Source organism: Jaculus jaculus, chromosome 2, assembly GCF_020740685.1.
Source record: "Jaculus jaculus isolate mJacJac1 chromosome 2, mJacJac1.mat.Y.cur, whole genome shotgun sequence".
Taxonomy (NCBI): Eukaryota; Metazoa; Chordata; class Mammalia; order Rodentia; family Dipodidae; genus Jaculus; species Jaculus jaculus.
In genome coordinates this window covers 190348932-190374656 of record NC_059103.1, presented here as the reverse complement: position 1 = coordinate 190374656, position 25725 = coordinate 190348932, and the positions used below count along the sequence as shown (strand labels likewise).

The 25725-nt window shown below is 45.3% G+C and overlaps 1 protein-coding gene and 1 non-coding gene across 2 annotated transcripts in view; both read right to left on the bottom strand.

Moving 5' to 3' along the window:
• Positions 1–25725, bottom strand: part of Deptor (DEP domain containing MTOR interacting protein) — a 211347-nt gene that overhangs the window by 72257 nt on the left and 113365 nt on the right. The gene's annotated exons all lie outside the window — the stretch shown is intronic.
• LOC123459027 lies at positions 18608–18711 on the bottom strand. Its single transcript, XR_006635957.1, has one exon. It is a non-coding gene; the product is annotated as a U6 spliceosomal RNA (small nuclear RNA).

The following is a 25725-nucleotide window of genomic DNA, read 5'->3' as shown; positions in this document are numbered from 1 at the left end:
GGAAAGTGCCTTAACCACTAAGCCATCTCTCCAGCCAAAAACTTAAAAATTTTTAACTGCTCAAATTTATAATTTCTGCCTCCTGTTTCATTTTGGTGGAAATATTTAGGTGGGGATTGGGGATAGTGTTTTGGTATGGTTTTAGATACATTATAAACAATGCTTTACTTTGAATGCTTACTAATTTTTGTTTTCAGGGGGGTGCTGGGATTAAACCCAGGGTCCTAGATGCTAGGTAAACACTCCTTTGAGCTACCCCCCCCCCCAATTTGGTTTAGTATTTATTTTATTTGAGAAAGAGAAAGAAAGAAGCAGCTAGAGAGAGAATGGGTACAGTAGGGCCTTCAGCTGCTGCAAAGGAACTCCAGATGCATGCACCACCTTGTGCATCTGGCTTACATGGGGAATCAAACCTGTGTCCTTAGAGTTTGCAGGCAAGTGTCTTAATTGCTAAGCCATCTCTCCAGCCCTGGTTTAGTATGAAATTGGATATATAATAAACAAGCAGTCTGGCCAGAAAGGTGAGACACATGACCACACAGCTAAAGAAAAACAGACCCTAATTCGCTGTGTTCTGCAAGCTTGCAGAGGGTATGTGGGCTATGCCGTTTGATCTTCCAAAACAATCCTGACACAGTGCAGATGGATTCTTGTTCTGTGTACAATGTGGCTATATTTTCCCTCATAAATTATTAGGGTGATTTTAGTAGACACGAAGATACAAAAGAAGTTGGTAATCTAAAGGGCAGAAAGTTGGCTTCCATTTACACATGCAATTTCAGGACACAAAATAAGAATTCAGCTGAATATAGAAGACATTTTAAGCTACTTCTCCAGTGGGAAGGAGGAAGGCCATGCACTTTTATTCATCCTTGAAATGTTGCTGGAAAGTGATAACAACAGAACATAATAATGGGTGAGAGGGATGTAGACATCATCTGTTGCTTAGGTGGCATAGTATCAAAACTTTTTAAAATATATTTTATTTATTTTTTTGAGAAAGTGTGTGAGAGAGAAAGAGGCAGACAGAGAATGGATGCACCAGGCCCTCTAGCCACTACAAACAAACTCCAGATGCATGTGCCACCTTGTGCGTCTGGCTTATGTGGGCACTGGGAATTGAACCCAGGTCATTAGGCTTTGCAGGCAAGTGCCATAAGTGCTGAGCCATCTCTCCAGCCTAGCATCAAAACTTTTTTTTTTTTTTTTGAGGTGGTCTCACTCTACCCCAGGCTGACTTGGAATTCACTATGGAGTCTCAAGGTGGCCTCAAGCTCATGGCAATCCTCCTACCTCTGCCTCCCGAGTGCTGGGATTAAAGGTGTGCGCCACCACGCCCGGCCAGCATCAAAACTTTTTAAAATGTGTTCCCGGATTTGGGATCATAGAAACAATTTAGTGGCCACAGGTGGGAGATAAAAAGATTGGCAGGAGCTGGGCGTGGGGCACATGCCTTTAATCCCAACATTTGGGAGGCAGAAGTAGGAGGATTACTGTGAGTCCAAAGCCACCCTGAGAGTACACAGTGAATTCCATATCAGTCTGGGTTAGAGTGAAACCTTACCTCAAGAAAAAGAAAGGAAGGAAGGAAGGAAGGAAGGAAGGAAGGAAGGAAGGAAGGAAGGAAGGAAGGAAGGAAGAAAGGAGGGAGGGAGGGAGGGAGAGAGGGAGGGAAAGAGGGAGGGAAGAAAGAAAGAAGAAAGGGAGAGAATAGGCACACTAGGGCTTTTTGCTATTGTAAAAGAACTCTAGATTCATGTGCCACTTTGTGCATCTGGCTTTACATGGATACTGAAGAATTGAACCCAGACCATCAGGTTTTGCAAGCAAGTGTCTTTAACCCCTGAGTAATTTCCCCAGTCTTTTTGTCAGATATTCATATCACAAGAATGCACTTGGGAGGTAGAGGTAGAAGATTTAGGAGTTCAAGGCCAAACTTGGCTATGTAGCAAGTTCAGAGCCAGCTTTGTCTACACAGTGATACCCTGTTTCATCAAACGAAGTCCAAAGTGGGGTTCGCACTGTTTTGTTGTCCTTTATGCTTCTAGAGGACAGTCCTGCCAACCCCAAGCACAGGATCCAGGTGAGTACTCAAGCTGCACATGTTTAACAATTTGTCATGATTTACAAAGTACTTTAAAAATTAATGATTTCGGGGCTGGAGAGAAAATAAATTATTTAATCAAAAATTAATGTTTTTAATCCATGTGTCTGGATGAAAACAATTTAAGAGTGAATTAAAACAGAACACTTTATTTTTTCTTTTTCAGCCTGATCTGGAATTCACTATGTCATCTCAGGGTGGCCTTGAACTCATGCCAATCCTCCTGCCTCTGCCTTCAAGTGCTGCGATTAAAGGCATGCGCCACCATGCCCGGCTAAAACAGAAAACTTTAAAAAATACTTGTATTTATTTATTTAAGAGAGAGAGAGAGAGAGAGGAGAGAATGGGTACTACACAGCTTATTACTGCTGCAAATGAACTCTAGATGCATGCGTCACGTTGTGCATCTGTCTTCAGATGGGTACTAGTGCATCACACCTCTTGGCCTGCAGACTTTGCAACAAGCACCTTTAACTGCTCAGCCATATCTCCAGCCCAGAAAACTTTTAACATTGTTGTGAGTTTCGTCTCCAGATTGTACCTCAAGCTGTCCTCGAACTTGTGACCCTTCTGCGTCAGCCTCTCAAATGTTGAGATTACACAGGCATGAACCAACACAATGGTACAGACAGATTTTTTTTTTGGTTTTTCAAGGTAGGATCTCACTCTAGCCCCAGGCTGACCTGAAATTCACTATGTAGTTTCAGGGTGGCCTTGAACTCATGGCATCCTCCTAGCTCTGCCTCCTGAGTGCTGGAATTAAAAGTGTGTGCCACCACGCCTGGCTCAGAAGGCTAATTTTTGTTTGCTTTTTTTAAAAAAAAATATTTTATTTTATTTATTTGAAAGAGAGAGAGGTAGAGAAGTAGATAGGAAACTGGCACACCAGGGTCTTCAGCCACTGCAAACAAACTCCAGACGCATGCATTACCTTGTGCATCTGGCTTATGTGGGTCCTGGGGAATCGAACCTGGGTCCTTTGGCAGATGAATGCCTTAACCTGCTAAGCCATCCCTCCAGCCCTGTTTGCTTGTTTATAGACAGGGTCTCACGTAGCCCAGACCTTGAACTCTCTGTGGACCATCACACTTAGCCTGAAAAGGTTGTTTGTTTGTTTTTTTTTAATTTTTTATATTCTGGTTTTTTTTTTTTTATCCTCCCACCTCTGCCTCCTTTTTTTCTTTTTTCTTTTATTTATTTTTGTAAGGAGAGAGAGATTAAGAACAAGAGAGAGACTGAGAATGGGAATGCTAGGGCCTCTTGCCACTGCAAATGAACTCCAGACACAAACACCACATTGTGAATAGGGCTTTATGTGGGTACTAGGGAATCAAAGCTGGGCTGGTTAGCTTCACAAGCAAGCACCTTGAGCCACTGAGCCATCGCCCCAGCCCGTAAAGTTGTTTTTGTTTTTGTTTTTTAAGAAGATCTGAACTGTACTTGAGGCCATAACTATCACTTCATATCATTCTCCTACATGCAAACAGCTGAGGGACCCTGTTTCCCAAAGCAGCAAAAGTCCTTGATGGAGGAAGATGAAGCGATTGTTTCTGAGAGCCTGCTCCGCGTAGAGGCTGCGCGAGGCGCCTGGGACACAAAGCTTTCCAAGAGGCGATAACAACAGTGAGTCATGGGCTAAAATAATTACTTCCTTAGCACTGACCTTACCAAGAGGATGTGGAAGCAGGAAATTGATTTTAGGGCATAAAATCCTATTAGCTAATATTGCTTAGACAAAACACTTCATCTACAGCAAGTTAGAACACACGTACCTTTATTTAATTGATTGAAGATGGAAAACAAGAGGCAAAAAGGGATCAAAGTCACTTTAGCCAAGACAGAAAAGAAGAAAATTACAACGTGACATTGTGATTGTACGAGCTTCTGCTACCTCCATGTCTTGCTGCCAGAAATATGAGTTAAGAAGCAATGCTATGTGTGGGGTGTACATCAGTAACCCCAACCGTGGGGTGGTGGGCGTGGGGGACACAGGCCGGAGGATCGTGCAAGTTTGAGGCCAGCCTGGTCTACCTACACATTAAGTTATAGGCCAGTCTGGGCCACTGAGTGAGACCCTGTCACAGAACACAATAAAAAACAAAGAAGGCAAAGCAAGGCAAAACAACAGATCGAAGGTCAAGCTACGTTTTACACTTCTCTATGCATCGCTAAATAACAGCTGTGCAAATTTCAAATACAGCAACCTTGTTGTGAGAGATAAAGCAACACTGAGGGTCTTCCAGAAATTGGCAACCTTTTCGTTTTGCAGAGACCAGAATGTGCTGCAAGTCAAAGAGATCTAAGGACAAAACTGGATTTTAAGCATTTTGTTTGAGAAAGAGTGAGCAAAAGAAGCAGACAGAAAGACAGAGAGGAAGAGAGAGAGAGAATATGAGTGTGGGTGTGCCAGGGCCTCTAGCCTCTGCAAACTCACTCCAGGCAAATGCACTCCTTTGTGTGTCTGGTTTTATGGGGTTACTGGGAAATCGAAGCCAGGCCATCTGGCTTTGCAAGCAAGTGTTTTTAACCACTGAGCCATCTCTTCAGCCCCCAAGAGAAAAATATTTTGTTGCTCCAGGCCTGGGCATAAAGGCTAGCTCTTTGGGAAGCTGAGACAGGAGAATCACAAGTCCATTGTCTTGCTGGATTTCACAGTGATTTCACAGCATCTGGGGCAATTTAGTGAAACCTTGTCTCAAAATAAAATCTGAAAAGAGGTGGCTGGAGAAACGGCTTAGCAGTTAAGGCATTTGCCTGTGAAGCGTAAGGACCCGGGTTCAATTCCCCAGTACCCACATAACCCAGATGCACAAGGTGGCACATGTGTCTGGAATTTGCTTGCAGTGGCTAGAGACCCTGGCATGCCCATTCTCTCTTTCTCTGTCTGCCTCTCTCTCAAATAAATAAATAAAGTAGTTTTCTAAAAAAAGGAAAAGAGTGGGCTGGAGAGATGGCTTAGCGGTTAAGCGCTTGCCTGTGAAGCCTAAGGATCCCGGTTCGAGGCTCGATTCCCCAGGACCCACGTTAGCCAGATGCACAAGGGGGCGCACGCGTCTGGAGTTCGTTTGCAGAGGCTGGAAGCCCTGGCGCGCCCATTCTCTCTCTATATATATATGCCTCTTTCTCTCGCTGTCTGTCTCTAAAATAAATAAAATAGCAACAAAAAAATTAAAAAAAAAAGAAAAGAAAGAGGGCTAAGATAAAAGTTACCGGTAGAGTGCTGGCTTAGCATGCGTGGGACCCTGGGTTCTGTTCCCAGTACTGAAATGTGCACTATAAGCAAGCCGAAAGGACCCCAGTAATTTTTAAATAAATGTTTTATTTATTTCATTTTGTTTTGTTTTTTTGAAGTAGGGTCTCACTCTAGCTCAGGCTTACCTGGGATTCACTATGTCATCTCAGGGTGGCCTTGAACTCATGGCAATCCTCCTACCTCAGCCTCCTGAGTGCTGGGATTAAAGGAGTGTGCAACCATGTCTGGCTTATTTATTTTATTTGTTTGTTTGTTTGTTTGTTTGTAAGAGAAAGAAATAAACAGGCAAAGTGGGGGAGAGGGAGAGAATGGGAGCACCAGGGCCTCTAGCCATGGCAAATTCCAGATGCATGCGCCCCCTTGTGCATCTGGCTTACATGGGTACTGGGGAATCGAACCTGGGACCTTAGGCTTCAAAGGCAAGCATCTTAACTGCTAAGCCATCTCTCCAGCCCCTAGACCCCTCCCCAATAATTTTTGTGGCAGATGGAATACTTCAGACACTTGACTCAGTGAAGGAAATGTGTAACTCTATTCTTAAGCTTCTAGAACTGGCAGCAATCCCAGTGCCCATTCGAAGCACTTCCACGGTGGTTTATTTAAGATGTGAGCGTTCGTGCTCAGCTGGAGACTAGCTCAGTAGCAGAGTGCTTGGCTACCATGCTCAGGGCCCTGGTTTTGATCCCTGGTACAGAGAGAGAGAGAATGAGTGTGTGTGTTTACATACATTATATGTAAAATATGGTTAAGACCAGAAATGGATGAGGTCATCACACTTGTATTCAGCTTTACCACCAAGGCATCTGATGATGACAATGTTACTACTACTAATAATATTATAATAATAATCAGCTAATACTGAGCAATATTTTGTGCCAGACCTCGTATTAAAGCACACTCAATAGTTATATCATTTAGTCTATCTCTCTCTCTCTCATTTTCCTAAAGTAGAGTCTTGCTCTAGCCCAGGCTAACCTGGAATTCACTATGTAAACTCAGGGTGGCCTCGAACTGATAGCAATCCTACCTTTGCCTCCCAAGTGCTGGGACTAAAGGTGTATACCACCACACTCGTTTTTGTTTGTTGTTGTTGTTTTTCCCTGAGGTAGGGTCTTGCTCTAGCCCAGGCTGACCTGGACCCAAAATTCACTATGTAGTCCCAGGCTGGCCTTGAACTCATGGCCATCCTCCTACCTCTGCTTCCCAAGTGCTGGGATTAAAGGCGTGCACCACCACACCTGGCTCATTTGGTTATACTGTGCTGGGTGGAGGGGTGCAGCTGAGCAGGAGAGTGCTTGCCGAGCATGCACAAAGTCCGGGGTTTGATCCCCAGCACTGTGAGAAGAAAGATGAGACAGGGGAGAGAGGAGAGAGGAGAAGGAAGGAAAGAGAGGAAAGGAGGGGAGAGCAGATGTAGGGACACTGGGACGTCAGCTAAGAGAAACTGAGTTAAAGTGAGGGGCTCAAAGTCAAGCACTGGGAGAGGCTCATGGGAGAATTTCTTGGGAAAGCACCACGAGATCAGTAGAACAGCTAGGTGACAAAAACGTGTCTACTATGACCCACAGGAGCCTAGATCCCGCACAGGCGATTCTGTTCAAAACCTTCAGCCTCCCGAGCTGGGAGGGCCTGACACAAAGATCCGACCCTGGATTTCCATAAATTTCTGAGCCAGGAAAAATGCCTGTGATGGAAATGACTGCTCCTCCTTCCCACGGCCTCCTTCTGCTCTCTGCAACAGGGTCGTGTTGTGTAGCCCAGTCTGTCCTGGCGCTCACGACATAACTCAGGCTGGCATCAAACCCATGATCTGCCCCGCCTCTGCCTGCAGTGTGCTGGTGCTGGGATTACAGCCATGAACCGCTGCATTTGGCTCTGACTGACTCCTTAAAGGAGCGACTCCCAGCATTTCTCTTCATCGAGGGATAAAGTCACATTCCTGCCCATCAGTAATGGGAAGTTAACATCACAGTGGCAGAAAAGGGGCGTGGTCTATAGAAGCCACACTCGGAACCGCCCTTCCACCCTGGAGAAGATCCAAGAATGTTCACAGAGAACCTGAGATTCATCTGATACGCTCCACTAAACATTCCCACTTCAACCCAGCTAAGTACTTACATGACGGGAGAAGCTAAGTAGGGTACTTAACAGAAGAGTGCATCCTTCCGGTATCAGTCCTCCCTAGGCCTCCAGAGATTCCAGGACTCTTAAGAACCAACACCCACAGGTTCTCAAGCCCTTCTTACTTACTGGCAAAGTACTTGCACATAACCTCTGCATGTCCCCCTGGGCGCTCAAAGTCATCTCTAGATTGCTTATAAATACCCAATAAGATGCAGATGTCATTTAGTTGTTACAGTGTTTCGGCACAGGAATAAAGAAAATAAAAGAAACTTGGTGTATGTTCAGTAGTGATGCAACTGTGTTTCCCAAAGATCTTCCCCGCACAGTCGGTTGAATCCCTAGATGCAGACACAGAGGACCGGTGGACGTCACCTGCATAAAGACAGTGTGCCGTGCTTGAAGACTTTTCCATACTCTTGGAAAAAGTACATGCTTGGGCTGCAGAGGTTGCTCCGTGGTTAAAGGCGCTTGCTTGAGGAGCCTGACAGCCTGGGTTCGATCTCCCAGTACCCGGGTAAAGCCAGATGTACGAAGTGGTACGTGTGTCTGGAGGCCATTTGCAGAGGCAGAAGGTCCTGGCATGCCTATACTCATTCCTCCCCTCTCCCTGCCTCTCTCTCTCCCAAATACATATAGACATAAATAAATAAATATTTTCTTTAAAGTACATTCTTGCAGCAAGGCATGGAGATACAAGCCTTTAATCCCAGCACTCAGGGATCTGAGATAGGAGGATTGAGGCCAGCCTGGGTCACAGAGTGAGTAACATGTCAGCTTAGATTGGAGTGAGACCCATTTTTTTTTTTTTTTTTTTGAGGTAAGGTCTCACTCTGGTCCAGGCTGACCTGGAATTCACTATGTACTCTTAGAGTGGCCTCGCACTCAGGGCGATCCTCTTACCTCTGCCTCCCGAGTGCTAGGATTAAAGGTGTGCACCACCACACCCGGCGTGAGACCATTTTTTTGGGTAAAAAAAAAGCCAAAAGAACATATTTGGCAAATAGACAGACAGAATTAGATATGGTGGCTCACACTTGTAATCCCCGCACTCAGGAGGCAGAGGCAAGTGAACTGCTGTGCATTTGAGGCCTGGGCTAAAGTGTGAGCCTCTGTCTCAAAACACACACACATGCACACACACGGCAGGTGTGGGTAAACTGAAGACTAGGTAAGGGGGCCATTATGTGACAAGCTGTCGGGAGGCAATGAGGCAGGAGTGGGCAGGCACCCCAGGCTTCCTAGACAAATGTTGACTGAACCTACAAGACACGCTGATAGTGCCTGAGAAAAATCATCTCAACATGGAACAGCTAGAAATAAAGTCGAGGGCTGGAGAGATGGCTTAGCGGTTAAGGCATCATCTGCCTGCAAGGCCAAAGGACCCAGGTTCGATTCCCCAGGACCCACATAAGCCAGATGCACAGGGGGCGCAGGCGTCTGGAGTTTGTTTGCAGTGGCTGGAGGCCCTGGTGCGCCCATTCTCTCTCTCTCAAAAAAAAAAAAAAAAAAAAAAAACCACAGAAAAAAGAAAAAAGAAAGTTGCAACACTTTACAAAAGAAAAACTTGTATTCCCTGGGCACTGTGTACCCTTATTTGGAAGATGTCACTAAATTGGGCATTTTTCAGTAAGGGTCGGGAAAGCTACGGGCCTGTTTGCCTTTAACCAAAACCAGCGCTAGAATGGGTGCCAACATCTCAGTGCATGACTTTACCAAGCAACCTTGTGCCCTTACGCACGCATTACAGCAGGGTTCTGACTTGGCCAATTTTTCCTGCTTCTTTGGACTCAGCTGCAATAAAGAGAAAACCAGAGCAAAGCATAAAATAGCAAGAAAATACCCAGAAAGCCAACGGTGTCCTGGATCAGAGACGCCAAGACGGTTACACTCAACTGTGAAAAACTCCAGACGGCTTAAGAAGAGCAACAAAAAAACTCTCAAGAAATGAGCAGGTGATTTAAATGGACACTTTTCAAAAGAAGGAATAAAAGATGGGCTTGGTGGCATAAGTCTGTAATTACAGCTGCCTGAGAGGCTGAGACAGGAGGATTACAGGTTCAAGGCCTCCGTGGGCAATTTGGCAAGGCCTTGTCTTAAACATGTAAATCATGGAAGACAGGGTGAAGCAACGTGAGAACCGTAAGATGAGAAGCGGGCTACGTAAGTCAGATACACGCACGAACTCACAGCTCATGAGCTTTCCCATACACAATTGAGCCTGTCAATATTTCATCTGAGATGAGGAAGGGGTCCATGAGACCCCAGGCCTCCCCAAAAGACAGTGGCAAGGAGCGATTGTTGGGAGATGGAAGTCACATGCTTTAATGGTCTAGCCACTAGAGGATGGCCCCTTAGCCAGTGAATAACCTCCACCCATGATTGAACGAGCAATCCTAATTCAAGTCAGTGGGTCAAACAAAGAGCAAAAACCAATGCGGAAAGTTGGATGGTAATCTAATGAGAAGAAAAAGGGTTTTATGGGGAGGAAGAAAAAGGAGAGTAACTTTGGGAAGTGAGGTCAAAATGTTTTGTGTACACATATGAAAGTGTCCAAAAATAGTAAATTAGGGGGCTGGAGAGATGGCTTAGCTGTTAAGGTGCTTGCCTGCAAAGCCAAAGGACCTTGGTTCGATTCCCAGGACCTACGTAAGCCAGATGCTCAAGGTGGCACATGCATCTGGAATTCGTTTGCAGTGGCTGGAAGCCCTGGCATGCCCATTCTTTCTCTCTGTTTCTCTGCCTCTTTCCCTCTTTCAAATAAATGAATATATTTAAAAAAAACAGTAAATTAAAGCTGGCAGGGTGTGGTGGCTCACGTCTTTAATCCCAGCACTTGGGAGGCAGAGGTAGGAGGATCGCCGTGAGTTCAAGGCCACCCTGAGCCTACACAGTAAATTCTAGGTTAGCCTGGGCTAGAGTGAGACCCTACCTCAAAAAAACAAATTAAAAAAAAAGGTGGGCATGGTGGCCCAAGTCCTTACCTCCAGCACTAAACTAAGTAAGCTGAGGAGAGAGGACTGCATCAAGTCTGATGCCAGCCAGGGGCTACAGAATAAATTTCAGGTCAGCCTTGGCCACAGTAAGACCCTGACTCAGAAAAGTGAATAAATAAAAAGTAAAAAGATGGCTGGAAAATAGCTCAGTGGTGGAGCACTTTCCTTACATACATGTTACATACATGAAGCACAAGGCCCCGGTTTACTCTCAAGTACCACTGGCCCCCAAATAATAAAAAAATTCACTATGGAGCTGGAGAGAAGGCTTAGCAGTTAAGCGCTTGCCTGTGAAGCCTAAAAAACCCTGGTTCTAGGCTCAATTCCCCAGGACCCACATTAGCCAGATGCACAAGGGGATGCTCGTATCTGGAGTTTGTTTGCAGGGGCTGGAGGCCCTGGCGCGCCCATTCTCTCTCTGCCTCTTTCTCTCTCTGTTGGTCTCAAATAAATAAACAAAAATAAACAAAAAAAATTTAAAAAAAGAACACTCTACCATTAGAGCATGAGTTGATCTGAGCCGCTAACATCCACGGATCTCTAAGTGCACACCTGGTCCCGTGCCCAGCAAGTGGCAAGTTCTCAGCAAAGGGTCTCTACTGCCCTTCATTGAATAGCTAATCCAGGGTGAGCATCCCTAATCACCTGAAACCCCAACATCTTCATATGCTTCAAAATGCAAGACTTCTGTTCAAGTTTTAGATTTCACAGCATTTTGGATTTGGATTGTCAGATTACATGAAGCCTATGCATATGTCCTGGAATCCAAAAAACTCTAAAATACTTCTTGTTCTACTATAACCATTTCTGATAAAATCGTGTGTGTGTGTGTGTGTGTGTGTGTGTGTGTGTGTGTGTGTACATATATATCAGCCACTGGGGATATAAAGAAGGAAACAAACAAATTGTAATTGCTTATACCCTTGTTAACCATAAAGAATGTGTACTATCTACAAATGTGTGTGTGGACTCCCTTTTCTCTTATTTATTTTCACTTTTTCTTTTTTGAGGTAGAGTTTCACTCTAGCCCAGGCTTACTGGAATTCACTGTGTAGTCTCAGGATGGCCTTGAATGCACAGTGATCCTCCTACCTCTGCCACCCAGGTGCTGGGACGAAAGGCATGCGTTATTTTATCATTTATTTATTTGAGAGCAAGAGAGGGAAAGAGGCAGACAGAGAGAGAGACAGAGAGAATGGGCGCACCAGGGCCTCCAGCCACTGCAGATGCATGCACCATCTTGTGCATCTGGCTTACATAGGTCCTGGGGAATCAAACCTGGGTCCTTTGGCTTTGCAGGCAAGCACCTTAACCACTAAGCCATCCCTCTACCATTTTTTTTAAATGGTGCTACTGGTAAGAAATTACAAGAGTAAGAGAGTGTATTAGTTATAGAGCTTTAAGGAAAGGGGAAAAGGGAGAAAGCTTTTCACATTAGTCAGGCGATTATGAGCATTCTCTACCACCTTGATCTTGGCCAACCTAGTCTTAGCAAAGAATCCTGTGACATTTAGAAAGGAACCCGCTTGGGCTGTTGAATGACTCAGCACTTAAAGTCACTTGCTTGCAAAACCTTGTTGGCATGGGTTCAATTCCCCAGTACCCACGTGGGGCCAGATCCAAAGTGGTGCTCGGGTGTTCATTTGTAACAGCAGGAGACCCTGGCACATCTATACACACACAGAAGAGAGGGAGGAGACAGGGAGAAAGAGAGGAGAGAAAGATGCAAATAAAATAAAATGAGCTTGGTATGGTGGTGTATGACTTCAATTGCAACACTCAGGGAGGCAGAGGTAGGTGGATCACTGTGAGTTCCAGGCTAGAGTGGGACTACAGTCTGAGTTCCAGGTCAACCTGGACTAGAGTGAGACCCTACCTCAAAATAAATAAATAGATAAATAAATAAGTAAATGAAATAAGCATCAAAAAGAATCTTCCTGCCCTTGATGTCTTACTATCCTTAATATCAAGTTCCTGGGCCCTTGTCTGCCAGCATTTCTTTTCTCTTTGGCTTCTTTCTTTCTTTTTCTTTCCTTCTTTCTTCTTTTTTTAATGCTTGGGATTGAACCTAATGCTTCAGTCATTCATTCTAGGCAAGCACTCTGCCATTGAACTATGTCTCCATCTCCTAGCCTCCCTCTTTGGTTGGTGCACACGGTTTTGGTCTATCTTTAGCAAGAGCCCTTGAAGGACAGTTTAATGATGAGGCAGAACAGAAAGAGGAAACGGACGTGACAAGGGAGAGGAAAGGCGCCCCTCATTCCAGCTGGCGGAGAACTAAGAAGCTCACAAACAAGATGAACCATGCTGACAGTCAAAGCTCACGTATGGCTTCCTTGTAACGCACACGCAGTAACACTTCATCTGCTCTTTCTGTAAGCAGAGAGTGATGGTGGGCACACCAGGGCCTCTAATCACTGCAAATAAACTGCAGGCGCCACTTCGTGTGTCTGGCTTTACCTGGGTACTGGGAATAGAATCCAGGTCCTTCGACTTTGCAGGCAGATATCCGTCACTGAGCCATCTCTCCAGCTCTTCATTTGACCTGTTTGTTTTTTTTTAACCTGTCTTTATCTTATCAGTCTATAAACTTATGCAAAGCAGTTCATAAACCAGGTGTCAATCTTAGTTACCACAGAAAATTTTCTCAGATGAAAATAAGCATACAACAACATTTTCACTTAGTCTGTATGTCTTTTAAACAGTGTGACTTCAAAAGCCACCAAAATAAATAGAAAGCTATTGTTAAAACAAGACTCTCTCTTTTGGTTGGTTTGTTTGTTTTTTGAAATAGGGTTTCACTGTAGCCCAGGCTGACCTGGAATTCACTGTGTAGTCTGAAGCTGGCCTCTAATTTACAGGGATCCTCCTACCTCAGCCTCCCAAGTGCTGGGATTAAAGGCGTGTGCCACCATGGCTGGCAAGACTCAGCCTTAAGAAACCCCCAACTTACTCCTGAGTGTGCATGACGATTGTCCTTCTCTCTCTCTCTTTCTGTGTGTGTGTGTGTGTGTACAGAAATTTATGGAGGTAGGGTCTTCCTCTGTAGCTCAGGCTGACTTGTAACTCGCTATGCAGCCCAGGCTGCTTGGAACCATCAGGCAGGCAGTTTACACGGACAGCTTCGGAAAACATGACCCTAAGTAGCTGTCTTGAGTGGCACACAGGCAGACACCTCTGTCCAAACAAAGCGATGCCAACTCAGCCTTAGCAACTCCCTTTCTGTGGTTAGTTTCCATCCAAACACATCCTGGAACACTTCCTGGAACAAAAGGCAGGGGGACTCCAATCAAGCCAGAGCTGGTTTTAGGTGGGTGATGGTTGATATGAATTGTTAACTTGACAAAGAATCACTTGGGGAACTAGCCTCCAGGCCAGCCTGCACAGGATTATCTTGATTAAGTTCACTGAGGTGGGAAATCCCACCTTAGCTATGCGTGGCACCATTCATGGGCTGGGATCCTAGACTGGATAAAAAGGAGGAAGTGGGGCTGGAGACATGGCCTAGCAGTTAAGGCATTTGCCTGCAAAGCCAAAGGACCTAGCTTGGACTCCCCAGGACCCACGTAAGCCAGATGCACAGGGGGCACACACATCTGGAGTTCATTTGCAGTGGGGGGAGGTTTTTCAAGGTAGGGTCTCACTCTAGCTCAGGCTGACCTGGAATTCACTAGGTGTCTCAGGGTGGCCTCAAACTCATGGCGATCCTCCTACCTCTGCCTTCTGAGTGCTGAGATTAAAGGTGTGTGCCACCACGCCCGGCTTAAAAAAATTAAAAAAAATATATATATATATACACACACACACACACATATACATACACACACACACATACATACACATATTTGGTTTTTCGAGGTAGGGTCTCACTCTAGCCCAGGTTGACCTGGAATTCACTATGGAGCCTCAGGTGGCCTTGAACTCATGGCGATTCTCCTACCTCTGCCTCCCGAGTGCTGGGATTAAAGGCATGCGCCAGCACACCTGGCTTAAATAAATTTTTTTTTATATTTTTTGTTCATTTTTTATTTATTTATTTGAGAGTGACAGACAGAGAGAAAGACAGATAGAGGGTGAGAGAGAATGGGCAAGCCAGGGCTTCCAGCCACTGCAAATGAACTCCAGACGCGTGCGCCCCCTTGTGCATCTGGCTAACGTGGGACCTGGGGAACCGAGCCTCGAACCGGGGTCCTTAGGCTTCATAGGCAAGCGCTTAACCGCTAAGCCATCTCTCCAGCCCAAATAAAATATTTTTAAAAGGGGAAAGAGAACACTGGCTGAGCACCATCATTTGTCACAATTTTATCGGCTGACTGGGACCAGCTGTCTCACTCTTGCCATGATGGACTATAATCTGGACCTTTAAACTGAACCTAACCCTTCCTCCCTTAAACTGATTCCAGCCAGGTATTTTGTGCCAGCAGTAAGAGGGTAAGTAACACAGGGTGCGTGCTCACTAAGGCAAACGGTCATAAAGATGAACTTTTACCACCCTATACCTATGTATGACTGGGCGTCCATATCACTCAAGTCAGATGCATCATGGAAAAGGCCATGGGCAGTGAGTGAACAAAGGTTAAATAACACAAGCCTGTCAAACCAGAAAATCACCCAGGCCCCACTCATGCCAACCAACTCCTTCCCCTCCTAGACCCTCACAAGGAAGCCCTAGGGGCTGGCTAACTCCCAGCTTGACTGTCTCAGGCAATGAATCTACCCTGTCCTGACACTTCACTTCCTGCTTCGCTAGTTTCGTGTGCATTACCAGTTCCTTGGACAAGAAGCAAAGAACTTGCCAACACCCAACCAGGAAAGACCGCCTGAAGTGCTCCTGTCTCAGCCTCCTGAGTGAGTGCCATGGTTCATGGTATGAGCCGCCGGTAAACTGAGTGCTATACCCATGGAACAGACTCTACAGGGCCAAATGACTGAACTTCCTGATAGTAGAGAGTGAGAATATTGCAGACCATAGCCAAAAATATCTTGAGCTATGATTAGTCCCTTTGAAAGCCATCCATTGCCCATCTCTGTAACTGACCTAACATCCTTGTGCCTGTGAAAACCTGTAAAATGTATCCTTCACAAACCATTAGCTTCCACCATTCCAAAAGCTGAAATGTCATCAGACAGCATCTGAAGCCTGGGGGGGTTCCTGCATCTAGATTCCCTTCCTCCCTGTGCTCCCCTCCCACACATTTGCCTTGGTTCATGACTTCCCTTTGTTCTGGGCCCAACAAAATCTCACCTAACTATTTCCACAGTGGAGCATATTTTCAGGGCAACCTGACTCCATGAGCCTTAACCACTTATATTTGGCTCAAGACTAAGCTATCTCTTAGGCCTTTTGAGGTGAGAGCTGTGTTTTTGGAACAACACACCTCATCTGAATTTATTGTCCTTTTCTTTTTTTTATTTTCTTTTTTTTAATTTTTATTAGCATTTTCCATAATTATAAAAAAAAATCCCATGGTATTTCCCTCCCTCTCCCATCCCCCACACTTTCCCCTTTGAAATTCCATTCTCCATCATCTTATTGTCCTTTTCTTAAGACAATCAGTCTATCTTCTGCCATTCATATTTAAACTTGCATGAAAACCTTTTCAGGGCTGGAGGGCTGGCTTAGTGGTTAAAGCGTTTGCCTGCAAAGCCGAAGGACCCAGGTTCGATTCCCCAGGACCCACGTTAGCCAGATGCACAAGGGGGTGCATGTGTCTGGAGTTCATTTACAGTGGCTGAAGGCCCTGACATACTCATTTTTTCTCTCTCTCTCTCCCCCCCCGTTCTCTGCCAAATAAATAAATAAAACAAAATATTTAAAAAAAAAAACTTTTCAGACTGGAGAGATGGCTTAGTGGTTAAGGAACTTGCCTGCGAAGCCTAAGGACCCAGATTTGATTTCCCAGGACCCATGTAACCCAGATACACAAGTGACACGTGTGTCTGGAGTTTGTTTGCAGTAGCTAGGAGCCCTGGTACACCCATCCCCATATATATCTTTCTCCCTCTCTCTCTCTCAAATAAATAATTGTTTATTAAAAAAAATTCTGTTTTGAAGCAGGGTCTCATGTACCCTAGGCTGTCATGGAACTTTCCATGGAGCCCAGGCTGACCTCAAACTCAGAGCAATCCTTCTGCCTCAGCATCCCAAATGGCTGGAATGACACATGAGCTGCCATGCCTGTCTTTACATGTGCTTAACAAGAGCCAGTTCTGCTTGGCACTCAGTCATCCTGACATTCTCTTCTGAGCAGAGGCCTTTGAGCAGGGGGTGGCCCAGGCAGCGACACCTCGCTGTGTCTCCCTTGGCCCTGAGCCATCACCGTGCTCCTCCATAAGCCCGCCCTTTACTATCGACTCTCCTCTGCCATTGCAGGAGTCTTGAAGTTTACCATTCCAACAAGTGTCAGAATCATCTTTCATTAAGGAGTAGAGTCAGGGAAGCTGGCACCAAGTTCCAGATGATGCACAATATGTCGGGGGGGGGGGGACAAAGTGTGTCATCCCCCAAATATGCTCTGTGGCATAAGGATTATTTTGAGGAACTGTAGACAGAGCACTGGCTCGGGAAAGGTATGCTTTTAAAGGAAAACTTACACCTGTCACAGGAGGGTCCGTCAGTGTCTCCCTTTGCACTGGGAAGGGAAGGGTGACACAAAAGTCACTAGACTCCTAAATTTTTTAAAAAAATTTTATTAGAGAGAGAGAAAGAATAGACATGTGCCAGGGCCTATAGCCACTGCGAACAAAGTCCAGATGCTTTCAACGCCATGCATCTATCTGGCTTAAGTGGGTTCTGGGGATTAGAACCTGGGTCCTTAGGCTTTGCAGGCAAGCACTTTATTATTACTAAGCCAGCTCTCCAGCCTGATCACTAGACTCTTAATAAGATCTGCATTTAAAACATATGTCAACCTTTGGTTAAGATGTTTGTCTTTTGGTCATAACCAGGTTTTTTCCTACTTTTTTCTTTTCTTTTTTTTAATTATTATATTTATTAAGGGAAGTACAGAGTCAAGGAGAGGCACCTATGTGGCTAAAGATCCCATGGGGAGGGTCTGGAAAAACCATGGAAAGAAAAGAGAGGAAAGAAAATTCAAGGATCTCCTGCCATGTGGGGAGCTGGAGGGGGTAAAGAACCCCTGTGAAGAGTCAGGGCTAGGGGGCCCTCCCCTCAGCTCAGCCCAGGCCCAGCCCAGGTAAAATCTCACCCACAGCTACGAGTTCCCAAGTGGTCTAAGAGCCTGCCCTCCCCTTATGAAGATATTTATAACCTTACAGTGGTGGGCTGTCTTCTGGCTCAGGCGAACCAGAGGGACAGCTGGCTGGTTCGGGCTAGGGGCTGTCTCAGGAAGAGGTTGGCCCTGGCACCAAGTTCCAGGGATTGAATGTGACCAACCAGTATTTAAATTCTATGAAAGCTCTCCTTCCCAAGAGGGGTCCTGGTTGGCTGTTTCCTACTTTTTTCTTTGCTTCGTAAAAGGATGTTTTTTGTTTTTTGTTTTTTTGAGGTAGGGTCTCTCTCTGGTCCAGGCTGACCTGGAATTCACTATGGAATCTCAGTGTGGCCTTGAACTCTCGGCAATCTCCTACCTCTGCCTCCCGAGTGCTGGGATTAAAGGTGTGTGCCACCATGCCCGGCTCGTAGAAGGATGGTTTTTAAGTTTGAAGTTGAAACTACCATGTTAATGGGCTGGGGAGATGGCTTATCAGTTCAGGGCACTTGCTTGCCAAACCTTCTGGCCCAGGTTCAATTCCCCAGTACCCACATAAAGCCAGATGCAGTAGGAGGCACATACCTCTGGAGTTCATGGGTAGTAGCAATAGGTCACACCCATAACTCTCTCTCTTTCAAGTAACTAAAGATATTTACAAAAGAAATTACTATCTTGTCCCTGGCTAGCAGGCTTTTCAAGCAAGTGCACTTCAGCCACTGCGCCATCTCTCCAACCCTCATTTTTATTTATTTATTTATTTTTTTTTTTTGAGCTAATGTCTCACTCTAGCCCAGGCTGACCTGGACTTCACTATGTAGTCTCAGGGTGGTCTTGAATTTATGGTAATCCTCCTACCTCTGCCTCCCAAGTGCTGGGATTAAAGGCATGTGCCACCATGCCCGGTCAACCTTCATTTTTGTAAAATATGTAATGCTTTGTGAATTTGTGTGTCATTCTTGTGCAAGGGCCATGCTAATCTTCTTGTACTGTTCCAATTTTAGTATGTGTTGTCAAAGCGACCACTCTTGGGCTAGACAGATGGCTTACTGATTAAGGCATTTGCCTGCAAAGCCAAAGGACCTTGATTCAATTCCCCAGGTCCCACGTTAGCCAGATGCACAAGGGGGCGCAGGCGTCTGGAGTTTGTTTGCAGTGGCTGGAGGCCCTGTGTGCCCATTCGCTTTTCTGTCTTTCTTTCTCTCTCTCTCTCTCCTTCTTGCTTGTTCTCTCAAATAAATAAAAATAAAATTAAAAAAAAAAAAGGAAACTACCATCTTGAGATCTACTCATTTCTCTAGATTATTTCCCATGTATACAAAAGATCCCTCTTGTATGTGGGGAAGCTGGGCGTGGTGGCACATGTCTTTTATCCCAGCACTTGGGAGGCTGAAGTAGAAGTATCACTGTGAGTTCAAGGCCAGCCTGAAATTACATGGTTAATTCCAGGTCAGCCTGGTCTACTATGAGAGACCCTACCTAAACTCCCTCCCCCACAAAAAAAAGAAAGAAAGAAGGCATGAAGAGTAGTGAGAATTATTATTATTATTATTATTATTATTATTATTATTATTTTCTTTTGGTTTTTCAAGGTAGGGTCTCACTCTAGCCCAGGCTGACCTGAAATTCACTATGGAGTCTCAGGGTGGCCTCGAACTCATGGCAATCCTCCTACCTCTGCCTCCCGAGTGCTGGGATTAAAGAAAGATGTGCACCACTACGCCCGGCTCGTGAGAATTATTTTTCCCCTGCACAGTTTCATTTAATTTTTTTAAATTTCTATTTATTTATTAGAAAGAGAAAGAGGCAGAGAGAGGGAGAGAAAAAATGGGCATACCTGGGCCTTCAGCCACTGCAAACGAATTCCAGACACATGTGCCCCCTTGTACATCTGGCTTACGTAGGTCCTGGGGAATCGAACCTAAGTCTTTTGGCTTTGCAAGCAAGCATCTTAACCACTAAACCATCTCTCTAGCCTCACAATCTTATTTTAAAAAATATTTTATTTATTTCTTTATTATTTGAGACAAAGAGAGAGAGAGAGAGTGAGTGAGAATAGGCGTGCCAGGGCCTCTAGCCACAGCAAACAAACTCCAGACACATGCGCCACCATGTGCATCTGGCTTACCTGGGACCTGGAGAATCGAACCTGAGCCCTTAGGCTTTGCAGGCAAGTGCCTTGACTGCTAAGCCATCTCTCCAACCTACACAATCTTATTTTTAAGCTCAATCTTTCACTCTCCTCCCTTTCATCTATTTATCATCTATCTATCTATCTATCTATCTATCTATCTATCTATCTATCTGGGCTTTTGAAGGCTAAGACTGCACTCAGTCAATGACCTTGATTACTGGAAAGGTGTCATCAATTCCTGCCCGGACCTGGCATCTTGCCTCCCCAATTCTTTCTTCTTGGCTCTCAGGGTAAATGTCTCAAGCAACTGTCTTCCACTAGCAGATGGAATCACTGTAATTCCCTTCAGACAGCTGGGGGGACTGAACAAATAATATATGTGAAATTGCTTCTTTGTGTACTGCACAATGTGTGCATGTGTGTTCATGTATCTAACAAAGGGAACGAAAGAGGTTTATCAAGTGTCGATCCTGATGAACCGCTCTGACTAATGCTGAGAGAGAGGAAACGACGCTTGGATGCAGCCGCAGCAGCCTGATTATCCGGGTCAGCTGTTGCAGCTGTGAGAGATTTACCCAAGTGATTATCTGGTTTCCATCTCCCTCCATTTACAGCTAAGATAACTGGCTGACGGCTTAGGCAGTTGGCGAAAATATTTAATATGAGGAAAAGTGTGTCCGCCCTACTTGTGATGGTTTGCACAAAAACCCAATGTACTCAGTGACTATTTGGGGGGAAAGGGAATCTTGGAGATTTTACGGGGCTCACAATTCTTTTAATAGTTGCAACATCTGCCAGGCTGTGTGAGCTGATGCAATAAAATTCTGGAGTCTTTTCCCCAGTCTAGTGGGACTAACAGTTAGCATCTGCTCTTGAGACAGGCTCTGAAGCTAGACTGCCTTGAACTGAATCTTAAATTTATCACGTACTAAGTCATCTTCAGCAAGCTACCCAATCAGATCTCACAACAGTGGCAGAATAAAGCAGCCCGCCTGTGGTCAGGAAGCAAAGTGAAGGATGCTGGTGTTGGGCAAGCTCTCTCCTGCTTATTCAGTCAGGGACCCCAGCCCAAGCAATGGTGCCACCCACTGTTAGGGTGGGTCTCCCACCTTAATTAACCTAGTCTAAAAGCGCTCACAGACATGCACAGAGATTTGCCTCCTGAATGATTCTAGATCCAATCAAGTTGACAACATTAACCACCACACATGTACTTCCTAACTAGAGTTACTAAGAAAAACACGTAGAGGATCAGAGAACAACCGTGGCTCCAACACAGCTGCGCCTCTATAAATGTGCACTGTGATTTATGGGTGACCAGAGCATATCCAATAGCTTGGCGCTGAAGCCCCTGGGGTTAGAACTAGGCTTCAAGCTTTGGCCAGATGCTAGCATTTGCTTCTCACCGTAATACCGTGCTGCAGACCGAGTAAGTATAGCAGCCCCACGGGGAAGCGCCTACTTGCAGGGCTGGCCCACGGGGAGCATCTGGGAACTTGGCTTTTAGAAGGTTCCCTAAGTCACTAAATGATGATAAGGCCCGTCTGCTTATCTGTGGCACTGAAGCACACCAGCTCAGACTGCCCAGGTGCCTGTGGAGTATGGTTTATGGGGAGCAGTGTTTGCCTTCAGAGAGTCTGGAAAGCTGTACTCGTGACCTAGTAAGCAGACGGTGTATCTATGAGACGCAGGTCCCAGTAAAACCCTCTGGTCTCTGGATCCCAGCAGGGTTTCCTTGGGCAGAGGCACTGGACACGTGTCCGTATGCGGCACGGCAGGAAGCAGGAGCTGCCTCCTCCACACTTCACCTGATGTCGCCTTTTCTTCTCGCCAGCCCCTCTGAATATCCTTGCATACAATCCTTCTTACTCTCAAAAGGTATAAAGTGACCGGGGCGTGGTGGCTCACGCCTTTAATCCCAGCACTCAGGAGGCAGAGGTAGGAGGATCTCCATGAGTTCAAGGCCACCCTGAGAAGACAGAGTGAATTCCGGGGTCAGCCTGGGCTAGAGTGAGACCCAACCTCAAAAAACAAAACAAGACAGCTGGGCGTGGTGGCACACACCTTTAATCCCAGCACTCGGGAGGCAGAGGTAGGAGGATCGCCATGAGTTCAAGGCCACCCTGAGACTCCATAATGAATTTCAGATCAGCCTGGGCTAGTGTGAGACCCTACCTTGAAAAATAAAAAACAAAACAAACAAACAAACAAACAAAAAGGTATAAAGTGGATTCTAATTTCATTAATTGATACATCCGTGCAATGGGAAAGTTATAATAAGTTATATATAAGCCTGGTTACACAGTCAATAAGGAGCTGGGCTCAAAATATAATCTGTGTAACTTCCAGCAGCTGGGCTCATTCCACGTGCCAGGTGCCACATCTCACTGCACAGGGAGAGACTGGGTCAAGGCAAGCCTCTTTCACAGATGCAGTGTCTACTGGCCACCGTCTATCTGGGAAACCTTGAGAACATATGTTAAAGGCTTTAAACTTCAGATGTTTTACACTATAAAGTTGTGATCATAATGCCACAATAATTGGTGCAAAGATTATGATTGTTTTTCAGAAAAAGCGTTGCTGTTTCCACCTTCTTGTTGGGACAAAGCACCTGCCCAAGAGCACCTTATAGCAGGGAAGGGTTTCTTTTGGCTTCTAGTCTCAAGGGGAAACTTCAGGGATGGCAGGGAGAAGCATGGGCAGAAGCTGCACGTCACTTCTGCCACAGAAGCGAGAGTGAGCTGAACTCTGGCAAGGGGACAACTGGCTGTAACAAGCCTAGGCCCAACCCCAGACTGGCATGGACCACCATGCCTGGCACTTCAAGGACTTAATTTGGGGAAAAATATATATTTTCCCCAAATTTTATATATATATATATATAATTTATTATTTATACACATATATAATTTATTATTTACTTATTACTTAATTTACTAGTTATATTATTTATTATTTAATTAATTTATACATATATGTATGGTGTGAAACAAACATATTAGCTATCAAAATATGAAAATCTTTCGTCTCAGCCCAGAATAAAGATCAATGCCATAATAGACTAGAAAGTTCGACCTATGGTGCAGGCCTGTAAACCCGCAACTTGGGAGGCTGAGACAGGAAGATTGCAAGTTCAAGGTGTGCCTGGGATATAGGCAGAGTTCAAGGCTAACCAGGGAAGTTTGGTAAGACTGTCTCAAAAGAAAGAACCTGAAAACAGACAGATCTGGAGCTGGGTGTCATGGTTCATCCCTATAATCCCAGCACTCAGAAGGCTGCGGCAGGAGGATTATAGTATATGTGAGGTGAGCATGGGCTACGTGATGAGTTTCAGACAGGCCGTCATTACATAATAAGACTGTTTCAAAGCCCATGTGAATGAGTGTGTGCATGGGCGCGCGCGCGCACGCACACACACACACACAGACACACACACACACACACACAGGACTGGATCGATAGCTCACTGTTAAGGCATTTCCTAGTATATGTGAGGCCCTAGGCTCCATCCTCAGGATCACAAAAGCATGATGCAGTGGCAGGGGAAATGGCTTTGTGGTTGTGGGGGTTTGATTCAGGTGTCCCCCATAAACAGGTGTTCTGAATGCTAGGTTCCCGCTGATGGAGATTTGGGAATTAACATCTCTTGCTCTTGGGGGCGGGCTTATGGGTATTTTAGCCAGCTTCCCCATGCCAGTGTTTGGCACACTCTCCTGTTGCTATTGTCTACCTTATGGTGGCCAGGGGGTGATGTCCACTCTCTGTTTACGCCATTGTTTTCCCCTGCCATTGTGGAGGTTCCCCTCGAGCCTATGAGCCACAAGCTGCTCTTGGGTGATTTCTACCAGCAATGCGAACCTGAATGCAACATGCACAAGGAGACACATACGTCTGTAGTTAGTTTGCAATGGCTAGAGGCCCTGGAATGCCCATTCTCACTTTCTATCTGCCTCTTCCTCTCTCTTTCTCTCTCAAATAAATAAATAAATAAATAAATATTCAAGGTTCGATTTCCCAGGACCCACATAAACCAGATGCACAATAGTGCACATGTCTGTAGTTTGTTTGCAGTGGCTGGAGGCCCTGGCACGCCCATTCTCCACCCCAACCCATCTCTTTCTCTGTCAAATAAGTAAATAAAATATATTGTTTTAATTCCAAAAAAGGGCTGGAGAAGTGGCTTAGCGGTTAAGCGCTTGCCTTTGAAGCCTAAGGACCCCGGTTTGAGGCTCGATTCCCCAGGACCCACATTAGCCAGATGCACAAGGGGGGCACACGTCTGGAATTCGTTTGCAGTGGCTGGAAGCCCTGACATGCCCATTCTCTCCCTTTCTCTCTCTCTCTGCTTCTTTCTCTCTGTCTCAAATAAATAAATAAAAAATAATAATTTTTTAAAAAATTCCAAACAAAAAGGGCTGGAGAGATGGCTTAGCGGTTAAGTGCTTGCCTGTGAAGCCTAAGGACCCCGGTTCGAGGCTCGGTTCCCCAGGTCCCACGTTAGCCAGATGCACAAGGGGGCACACGCGTCTGGAGTTCATTTGCAGAGGCTGGAAGCCCTGGCGCGCCCATTCTCTCTCTCTCCCTCTGTCTTTCTCTCTGTGTCTGTCACTCTCAAATAAATAAATAAATAAAATTTAAAAAAAATAAAAAAAAATTTAAAAAAAAAGGAAAGCATGCAAGACACAGACAAAGAAGCTAGGAAACTACGTATCTATATGTTCAATATATGCACTTTTGTATGTGTGTGTGTGTGTGTGTGTGTGTGTGTATGTGTGTGTGTGTGTGTGTGTGTGTACATATGCTTGCACAGGCACAAACCTATCATGAATGTGAATAATGCCAGCTAATTACTCATCTTACAAATTCTGCTTTAACAACAGACCAAGATTTTCCACTCACAGATGAACCTAGTCAGGATTTCAAAAGTGGACCTGATGTTAACATGGACTGGTTTTAACTTAAGAAGCTTTCTGAATAAAAGGGGTTTCCTATCAAAGACTGGCTTTCTTTAATGTTTAACCTCTGAAATTAATTATTAGCTGGCACTTATCCCAGTCTCTCACAGGTGGAGATATGGCAGCTCTATGTTCATAACTCCAAGTTTCCAAGTTGGTGATTAGTGGTGGTCTCGTGGGGAACCGGAGCTCCCTTGGAAACCCAAGCTTCTGTACACAAAATACTCCTGAAATCATGCCAAAGTGTTTCCGTGGTTCAAATTTGCTATCAAGAATGTCTTTATTCATTTTATCTTCTATCGTTCACTTTTACGGCAATTACAGCATTATAAAACCACATTGTCAGGCAGGGATTGGTAGCACAAGCCTTTAATCCCAGCAGAGATAGGAGGTTCAGTGTGAGTTCGAGGCCACCCTGAGACTACATAGTGAATTCCAGGTCAGCCTGGACTAGAGTGAGACCTTACTCAAAAAACAAAACAACCCCCAAAACATTACAGGCCATTTCCAAGGCTCTTGTTTTCCCACCAGAAATAAATGGTTAGACCCTATTTCTGAAGACTCCACATACTTGGGCTGCAAGGTCACTGAGAAATCCTGCTGGAACTGAGCTGAAAACCTCCTCCATGTAGACCAGCTGACAGAAAGCTGGAAGAAGCCATGCAGCATGCAGTCCAATGGGAGAGAGAGAAATCACCAGTGAAGGTACTCAACAAGCCTTAAATTTTGCCAGACAGGCCAAATGAGCCAATGGGTGCAATAGTGGCATGTCTGTTATGGGGAAAACCAACTGCCTTCTAATTAGACTAGAGGCCCATTCCATGGGAGGGAATACATTCCTAATACTGAAAACCTACTGCAGGGGCAGTCATGAGCCCTAGGGGTGTAACGTCTGCTGAAGTCTGGCTAAATGTATATACTATGCTCACCAAACTGCTCAGTAAACACTTC